Source organism: Leopardus geoffroyi, chromosome C2, assembly GCF_018350155.1.
Source record: "Leopardus geoffroyi isolate Oge1 chromosome C2, O.geoffroyi_Oge1_pat1.0, whole genome shotgun sequence".
Lineage (NCBI taxonomy): Eukaryota > Metazoa > Chordata > Mammalia > Carnivora > Felidae > Leopardus > Leopardus geoffroyi.
The window spans coordinates 113736432-113746028 of NC_059333.1; the positions used below are offsets into that span (position 1 = coordinate 113736432).

Below are 9597 nucleotides of genomic sequence, written 5' to 3' on the forward strand. Positions count from 1 at the left end.
ACAGGTCCTATGCCCACCTGCTGATTCCAGTGGAGTTCTGGTTGCCCGACTCCCACAAACTGCTTCACAGAATCCTGCCACTAGAACATAGCTGCATTTGTCTCTGAGGCAACTTTCACCCAAGGGGCCCCTTAGAAGGAGTCCAGAGCTGGGATTCCATCACGGTCACTGGACAGGGAGTGTGCGTGCTCCTTACCTACCGGCTAGTGAACGTCTACATGCAGCAGAAGTCAACCTGACACCTCTACCCCTTGCCACTCAGTAGTGAGGTGACAGTGGTTAATGTAATGTGGTCCCCACCCCACCCCCAAATATCAAAGCGGACCCCACCCACATCTACTGGGAAAAGTTTGTGCTTGGCCCACCTGGGTTTGGAATATTGGCATAAAAGGTTAGGAAACCCGCTCATACTCACACACCTGGTGGGGACACACCAGGATTGGAACCTGGGGTTGTCTGCCCCGAAAACCCCTCCTCTTAAGTGCGCTACTCCAGGGCCTCCCGGGGAATTCACGGAAGGCAAGAAACAGAGCTGCAGAGATGGAATAGGGGGCGAGGGAGTAAGCTGGGTGATAATTTTCAAATGCCTCCTTCCAGGCAAGTTGGAGGCTCAGTTGGGGTTCCCTCCAGAAAGACAGCTGCTTTAGAAATGTTAATTGATCACCATCAGATTGGAAACCCCTTTCTCCACTTCTGCCAGAAGAGCCCCACACTCTTCAAGGATGCGGAAAACCACACCGAACTGTGGGGAATGTGGGTCTAGAGGGAGAGCAGAAACTCTGGGGGCGCTGCAAGCAGCAGTCAAGCCAAGATGGTTGCTGCGACTTAGTATTTTTACCATTCTTTATTCCCTCAGTGGAGTCCCGGCCCCGCCACGAAGAAACCTGACCAGCGTACTGAGGAGCCTGCCCTTGCTGGTGACACAAACACGGAATCGTTGTGGGGTTTTCATCACTCAACCCCAACTGCCAAATGTTAACTCTTCTTTCCCCACTGGGTGGCGCGACATTCTGGGCGGGGCTGGCTTTCTAGTTATCTGAGGTTATTAAAAAGCCCATGTGGCCTATACCTCCCCGTCTTGTGTTTGAGGCAAAGCTTTTCCCTTCCAGATAACTGACCTTTTCCCTTCCCAACTAATCAGGCTGTGACTGCAGGGTCTGGCTCGGGTAGGCAAAGGGCAGCTCGACAAGTCCACTGCCAAAGTCGATGTCTAATCAAGGACCTCAGATAGTGATTGGCTGAACAATGACTCCTCAGATGTCTATGTCCTGAGCCATGGAAGCTGTGAATATGTTACTTTACACAGGGAAAGAGACTTTGCAGAGGTCGTTAAATTAAGCATCTTGAGCTAGATTATCCTGGATTATCCAAGTAAACCCAATGTAATCACATTGGTCCCAAGGCGAAGGTCAGATTAGGAGAAGGCCATGTGATGATGGAACCAGAGGGAACCAAGGTGAGAAGAAATGTAGTCTGGCCAACACCTTGATTTTAGCTTAAGGAGATAACTTCAGACTCTCAAAGCTGTAAAAATATGCTTCTGTTGTTTTAAGCTATGAAATTTGCAGTAATTTGTTACAGCAGTAATAAAAAACTAATACCATGACCATCCAGCCTTCCTGCAGGATCCCCATCTTTACAAGTGACCCCCTTGGGATCCATTCACTTGACAGTGCAGTATAGTAGGAACAGCTACGACACGCTCCCACCCCCACACGCTGATGGCTCACAACTCCAACACTTAGCGGTCTCCACTGCCCCCCCCCCCACACCCCTGCCAACTGTCTGTGGCCAATGGGGAGGAGCACTGGAGTGATGGTGAGGGTTAGCTGGATTTTAGAGGTTCCTGGGCATCTTTCTCTGCAGAAGAGAAAAGGGGGCTCCTTTGTCTTCAGCTTTGGTCCTGGCCACCAATTCCCAGGCCAAGGGAAAGCCCCACTCAGTATCTTGTAACTCCCTGAAGCAGGAGGGGGCCACAGCACTTTTCTCTGAGTAATCTGTTGTTCTACAGAATTAGAGCCCACTCCCCTCATTAGAGCCCACTCCCCTCATTCTATGTCTGGGTGCCCTTTACAGGAATTTAGAATTCTTTTTTCTTTTTTGAGACAGAGAGAGAGTGGGCACAAGTGAGCAAGAGGCAGAGAGAGAGAGAGAGAGAGAGAGAGAGAGAGAGAGAGAGAGGAAGAACTCACCCTACTCCAGACTTGAACTCATGAACCCTGAGATCACCATGAGATCATGACCTGAGAGGAAGTCAGATGCTTAACCCACAGAGCCACCCAGCAGCTCTAGAACTCTTCTTTATGAGAAAATGTTAAAGTATCAATTAGAATGCAACATGTTAACTCAGCTCAGGTCATGATCTCATGGTTCGTGGGTTTGAGCCCCCGAGTCGGGCTCTGTGCTGACAGCTCAGAGCCTGGAGCCTGCTTCTAATTCTGTGTTTTCCTCTCTCTCTACCCCTCCCCCACTTGTACACACACACTCTCTCTCTCTCTCACAAAAAAATAAATATCAAACAATAGAAATAAAAAAACAAATCCAGATCACCCAAAGCCATGCAAAGCCTGTGCTCAGTGAAACTGATTCTGCCACTAACCGCAGTTTGCTTGGGCTTCTCCTTCACCCTCTATCCTTCATTGACCAGTGTATCACATAGGATATATTCGACTGCAAGTAATAACAAAATTGCCAAACAGTAGTGTCTATCAGTTGAGGTGCATCCACCACCAGGGTCTCAGTGTATCCCCCCAAATTCATATTTTGAAATCCCAATGCCTGGTATGAGTCCTGGTGAATGGGATTGGTGCCCTTATAAAAGAAGCTGAGAGACCTCCCTTCCCCTTTCACCCTGTGGGATACAAAGGAGCCCATGACCTGGAAGCAGGTGCCACCTGACCGTGCCAGTACCCTGATCTTGGGCCCTCAGCCTCCAGAATCGTGAGAAATAAATGTCTGCTGTTTAAAAGCTATTCAGTCTGTGATATTTTGTTACAGCAGCCTGAACAAACCAAGACATCCACATAGTGGAAAATTACAGAGCTGATGAACAGAACTAGGATGTTAATGCCGAGATGGAAACATCTCTGGGACATAATGTTAGGTGAGAGAAGCCAGCTGTATACAGTGTTGCCTTTTGTGTAAGAAAGGGGAAAGGTACATATTTGCAAATATTTGCCTAACAAACACTGAAAGACTACCCAAGCAGCGTTTATAGCTGCCTGCCAAAGAAGGGATGATGAGGACAGTATGGATAAGGACAGAATGGGAATGAGACTCCTCATTGTAGATTATTTTAATTTGGGGCCTGATGAATGCTTGTCTATCAGTTTTGTTTTGTTTTGTTTTGTTTTATCTTCTAAAACATTTGGTTATTAAGATATTACTCTTTGGGGCGCCTGGGTGGCTCAGTCGGTTAAGTGTCTGACTTTGGCTCAGGTCATGACCTTGTGGTTCACGAGTTCAAGCCCCGTGTCAGGCTCTGTGCTGACAGCTCAGAGCCTGGAGCCTGCTTCCGATTCTGTCTCCCTCGCTCTCTGCCCCTCCCCCACTCATGCTCGCTCTCTCTCGCTCTCTCTCAAAGATAAATAAACATTAAAATTTTTTTAAAATAAATAAATAAAAAGATGCTACTGTTTGGAGGATCTATGTGAAGGGCATACGAGAATCTTTTTGTATAATTTTTTGCAACTTTTTTATAAGTGAAGTTATTTCAGAAGGAAGAGTTTTAAAATCTTAGAGAGAATGCTAGAAGGGTAATAGAAAGACCTAAAAACTAGCAGGAGTCAGAACCATGTAGTTGCTGAGAGAGGAAATAGGAAAGAGAAGGGGTGGGGGTGGGGGGTAGGACAGGGTAGTAGAAAGTCAAGTGACGGAGAGGACCAGGGAAGGACTAATTAAGAAGAAAACCTGAAACCCTAGACTCCTTTCCAAGGGTTCCGTTGCCATCTTCCCGGATGTTTACAAAGAAAGGAAGACGCCACTCCCACAGGTGAATGGTTCTTGACAGCCGCCCAGGACAACTTTCTTCAAGATTTGCTTTCCTGCCAGACGCTTTTCTTCCCTTTCTCTGCTCCCCAAACTGTGTGCAGGGGCACTGGCTGAGAAGGTAAGGCTGGAGTGTTTGCAGCAGGATTTGATTTGTGCCTTCTGGTTGCGAGCACTTAACGCCGCCTGGCAGGGTTCACACACTTCCCACCGCAGGAGGGATCATGCAAATTAAATCCTCTCCCTGCAGGTCAACAGAAATAAAAGCCTTTACTGCAGGTAATGTGTTTACCAACCCGGGTTCCGGGACCCCAGAGGCCTCAGAGCTTGGCTACAGCAGTGCTGGAGAAGCCCCTGGGAGGTTTATTGAGGGAAGCCCGTGGCACAGTTCGCCCCAGGTAGGGCTGACCTCAACATTCTCACAACTTCTGTGTGCACAGAGATGGCGCTACCCCAGGCTCCAGCCAACAAGCGCCTAAGAGAGTCCCCAGAAGTGTGACTGTGAACATAGTGCCAGCATCCAGACAGTAGGAACCAAAAGTACAAAAAGAGGTCACTGCCCTGACACCCTGCATTCAGATCTATTTCTTTAGCTCCAATACTTAAAGCAATCGCCTTGAGTTTGGGGTCACTTTTTCCAAAGTAAACTTGGTAGGGTTGTATTTATTTTCTCCTTTAAGAATGGGGTGGCAGAGGCGCCTGGGTGGCGCAGTCGGTTAAGCGTCCGACTTCAGCCAGGTCACGATCTCGCTGTCCGTGAGTTCGAGCCCCGCGTCAGGCTCTGGGCTGATGGCTCAGAGCCTGGAGCCTGTTTCCGATTCTGTGTCTCCCTCTCTCTCTGCCCCTCCCCGGTTCATGCTCTGTCTCTCTCTGTCCCAAAAAAAAAAATAAATAAACGTTGAAAAAAAAAAAAAAGAAAGAAATGCCTTAACTACTAGTTAATTATCAGTGGAATTATGTTGAACAAGAACACAGGATGTGCAGGAGAAGGGCTCTCTTATTATTACAACCCTGGCCACATTATCTTGCTGACTTCTTTGGCTGTGAGTGAAACGCTGCCCTTTGTTCAATGTAATTCATGCAACAATTATTGAGTATATGCTGTGCTCCACTAATCACGGTGCCAGGCAGGAGAGGGGGGCTACTTTAGTTCACAAATCTCATTATGAAAACTTCCAAATATACAGAAAAATTGAAAAAATGATGCAGTGAACTCTCATACACCGTATCTCCATCTACACTGCACAATTAGGAACTTTTTGCCATATTTGCTCTTTCTTAATGTATATCTTGTAAGCTAAGTGGACCTAAGTTACACACAGCACGATCCCTCACCGTAACTATTTCAACATGTATCTTCTAAGAGCAAAGATGTCTTTCTACATAACCATAATACCATCGTACTTGGGATGGGCACTTTTATGTGTCAGCTTGGCTAGGCTGTAGCCCCGGGTAATTCAATCAAATACTGACCTGGGTGCTACTATGAAGATAATTTACAGATATGACTAAAATCCATAGTCAGTTGACTTTAAGGAAGGGAGAGCCTTATATCCTAGCTAATCTGGTGGGCTCGGTTTAATCAGTTGAAAGCCGGTAGGAACAGAGCTAGGGCTTTCTTGGAAGAAGGAATCCCACCTGCAGAAGGCTTCACCCGGTGCCCAAGAGTTCCAGCCTGCCCTTCCTGACAGCCTGGTATGCAGATTCTAGCCTTGCTGTCTTTGTCTTTTTGGGCTGCCATAACAAAAATACCATGTAACGGGTGGCTTAAATAAAAGACATTTATTTCTCACAGTTCCGGAGGCTGGGAGGTCCGAGATCAAGGCACCAGTAGATTTGGGGCTGCGAGAGCCTGCTTTCTGGTTCACAGACAGCCATCTTCTTGCCATGTCCCCACACGGCAGAGAAACAAGGACCCTCTCTGGAGGCTCTGCTCCCATTCATGAGGGCATCACTGTCATGACCTAATCACCTCTCAAGGCCCCACCTCCAAACACCATCACCTTCGAGGTTTCAATGTATGAATCTTAAGGGAGACGAACATTCAGTCTACAGCAATTGCCTTGCTAGCCCTGACAATTATATAAGCCAATTCCGTGCCATAAATGTCTTAATATATATCCCTCCTCTTCTGTCTCTCTGGTTAACCCTGAACCAACAGAATACCCAAGAAAATTAACATCATGCCATAGCCTCAATCTTTATTAATGATTCTTAACCTGAGGTCACAGACTGTGCTTCCAGGATCAGGGAAGGGCCTGAAACCATAGGCAACATGTGGAGTAGTCATACATTTCGTGAACTTCTCTGGGGAAAGGCCAGTTTTCATCAAATCCTCAAAAAGTGCATTACTCCCTAAATGACCAAGAGCCACTGCATCAAACACATCTATCTAGGTTTATAAAGCCAACAGCGGTGACAACAGAAGGAATGGAAGCTGACTGGCTTTAAATGAGGCCCAAGTGAATCCCTGAGAGAGAAATCAGATTGTGGTGGCAGGCAGCCAGCAACCCTGTGGTGCTTCCAGAGTTCCTTTCTGTTTAGTTCACCGTGGCCTGAGGTATTTACAATATGTGTCAGATTTCTTAAAGACAAAGACAAAGGGAGTCCCACCAAGTTTCCATTAGCGGGGACAAGCACAGAGCACCTGAGACTTAGCCATCCTTAGGCAGGCAAATGTGGAGACCAAGAGGCGCAGTAAGGTTTTGCATTTAATTTTGATCGCATCATATTTTTTAAATAGTGGGCATAAAAAGCTGTATAATAAGCTAGTCTTTTGGCCAACATTCCTTCTTCCACAAAAGTAAAAGATAGCAAAAATGTCTGTTGTCAATGGCAAACAAGAGGGGAGAAGTTGTTGACTGACCAAGTTGGAGGGTGCCAATTAATGTCAGTCAAGATTACAGAGAACAGATGGGGCACCTGGGTGGCTCAGTCAGTTAAGCGTCCAACTTCGGCTCAGGTCACAATCTCGCAGTTTGTGAGTTCGAGCCCCGCGTCAGGCTGACAGCTCAGAGCCTGGAGCCTGCTTCGGATTCTGTGTCTGCCTCTCTCTCTGACCCTCCCCCACTCACACTCTGTCTCTGTCTCTCTCTCTCAAGAATAAATACACATTAAAAAAAATTTTTTTAAATAAATACATAAAGATTACAGAGAGCAGAAAAATCTTTCCAAAGAGTCTTCAACAAAAGTAGCACGTTCCCAAGGAAGAATGCTTCTCCCTACTTTCAGTTTTGTTAAGTCCCTGTAAGAAATCAGCTTCTTACATACAGGCATTCCTGCTACTTACAAAGTCTGACTCGCAAGCAGCCATATCCCCTTCTTGTCATGTACCAGCCACTGCCCATGACAAGGCAGGAAAGAGCAGAGCAGAATCACCTCCTGGAAACACGCTGCTCTCTGAGCAGGGAGGAGGTAAATGTCTCATCTTCTGCTGGCTCCTTTAACCACAAGCTGGACGGGCCCAGGCCCTGGGCCGCCCCATATCTGAGCAGAAAATGGCTAGCAACTCCAGATACACTGTCCCATGGGGCCTGGAGCTGGTCACAGGGCCATGGGGCTGATGTCCGCAGATATTGCTGGAATGTGCCCCGGGCCAAGGTGTAACCTACCAGCTCTTTTCTCGCTGGCGTGAGCTGGCAAGTTCCATAGCCGCCCCCCACCCCCGCCCAGCCACTTCTTTCTTTTGTGTGCTTACTTCTGACTTGAGTTCCCACCTGTGACTGCACCCTGCTTCTAAATAAGTTAAGTCCACATAAAGGGATAGAGGGATGCTTAACCTGAGAAAGAAACTCCATTCCAGAATTTGACATGCATTTATAACAACCTTCACTATTGCAGTCGGGAAGGAATCCGTGTTTTCTGGATTCTCAGATCAAAGTCTAAATGAGGCTGATGGAGAAAATGTTAACGCCACCAGGAGAAATTCAAGTATTGTTCAGGGTCAGGATGCCTTAGTGCTACCCCTCCCTGCTCACCACTGAGTAAGCCAAGAGAGCTGAAACTTGACAATAAAAAAATTTTAAGAAGTAAATTAAAGAAATGTAAAAGATGGTTAAAAATCATAAAAAGATAGTTATCAAAAAAAATCATAAAAAGAAAAAATTGTGATAAAACAGAGGGGGAATCTGGGGCACCTGGGGCTCAGTCAATTAAGTGTTAGACTTTGGCTCAGGTCATGATCTCCAAGTTTGTGGGTTCGAGCCCCTCATGGGGCTCTGTGCTGACAGATCAGAGACTGGGGCCTGCTTTGGATTCTGTCTCCCTCGCTCTCTGCCCCACCCCTGCTTGAGCTCTGTCTCTCAAAAATGAATAGATATTGGGGGCTGGACGGGCAGGAACGGCTGCCCTGCTGACGCTGGACCTGCCGGCTCCTCAGATGCAGCTGCTCTCCTGCACCTGTGACACTGGGGCTAAGAGGAAGTGGCCGTTTCTACGCTCAGTGCTCAGAACAGTGAGCACTCAGTGGTTTGTAGCCGAACATGCTTTACAGCTGCCGGGGAGGCAGTTTTTACGTACACGCGGCAGGCAGACCTACCTTTGGGCTTCCAGCTGGGGATGCCGAGCACGGTACTAACCACTTTGGTTTTTGGGTTCTTTGTCTATAAAATGACACTTGTCGTGAGGGTTACATGAGGTGTGCATGGAGATGAGCATGTGGCCGGCCTTTGGCCCAGTGGGATCGACCAGGAGAGGGTCTCCCTCTTGAAAGTGATCATTCTGTAGGTCTGTCTGGAGAGGGTTTTCTGCAAGTCTTTGGGCAAGTGCATGAACCGCTGGCTGCTTCCAGGCCCTGCGCCCACACACCCTGTTCTAAGGACCCTTGAGACAGCAGAGCAGGACCTGGGCTTGGAGGGGGTGGGGAGTGGACACCAGAGGGCCACACCTGGCTTTGTCCTGCCAAGGAGACACTGTAGTAGGCCACCTAGAACCCCATATGAAACCCTCTAAACCAGGGCACTGGTGAATGGAGGGGGGCAGTCTTGGTAACCCCGCTGGGGTAGCAGGTGTGATGAGGGCTGTAAAAGAAAAAAAAATGAATAAACATTAAAAAGAACAATTAAGAAAAAAAACAGGGGGGAAACAAATGTAAAAGCAATGAGAGAAAACGAGATAAATATAAGCTAAGCAAAATGTCAAAGTGAGCTAAAGGAAGGTCGTGTAAAATAAGAAAAATGTAGGGGAGGAGAAATATAACTTTTCCCTCCATATTCCTAGGATCTCTGAATAGATTCTACAAGTAAATCTGAGAAAAGACAGATTAACCAGAGAAAAACACAGAGAAGTTTATGAACGTGCATTGTGCATACATACAGGGGTACTCAGCAGTGAGTAACTCAAAACAGTGGTTAGAACTTGAGCTTATATGACATCCTCTAAAAACAAAGAAAAATACATTTTTTTAATGTTATTTATTTTGATAGAGAGCAGGGGAGGGGCAGAGAGAGAAGCAGACAGAGAATCCCAAGCAGGTTCCGCACTGTTAGCGCAGAGCCCGATGGCGGGGGGAGGAGGGGGGGGGGCTCAAACTCACAAACTGTGAGATCGTGACCTGAGCCAAAACCAAGAGTCAGAGGCTTAACCAACTGAGCTACCCAGGTGTCACAAAGA

At 47.3% G+C, this 9597-nt stretch overlaps 1 non-coding gene across 1 annotated transcript; it reads left to right on the forward strand.

Annotated features, from left to right (window-relative positions):
* Positions 1-8338: 8338 nt before the first annotated feature.
* LOC123576300 lies at positions 8339-8472 on the forward strand. The gene has a single exon (XR_006701307.1). It is a non-coding gene; the product is annotated as a small nucleolar RNA SNORA43 (small nucleolar RNA).
* The last annotated feature ends 1125 nt before the right edge of the window (positions 8473-9597 follow it).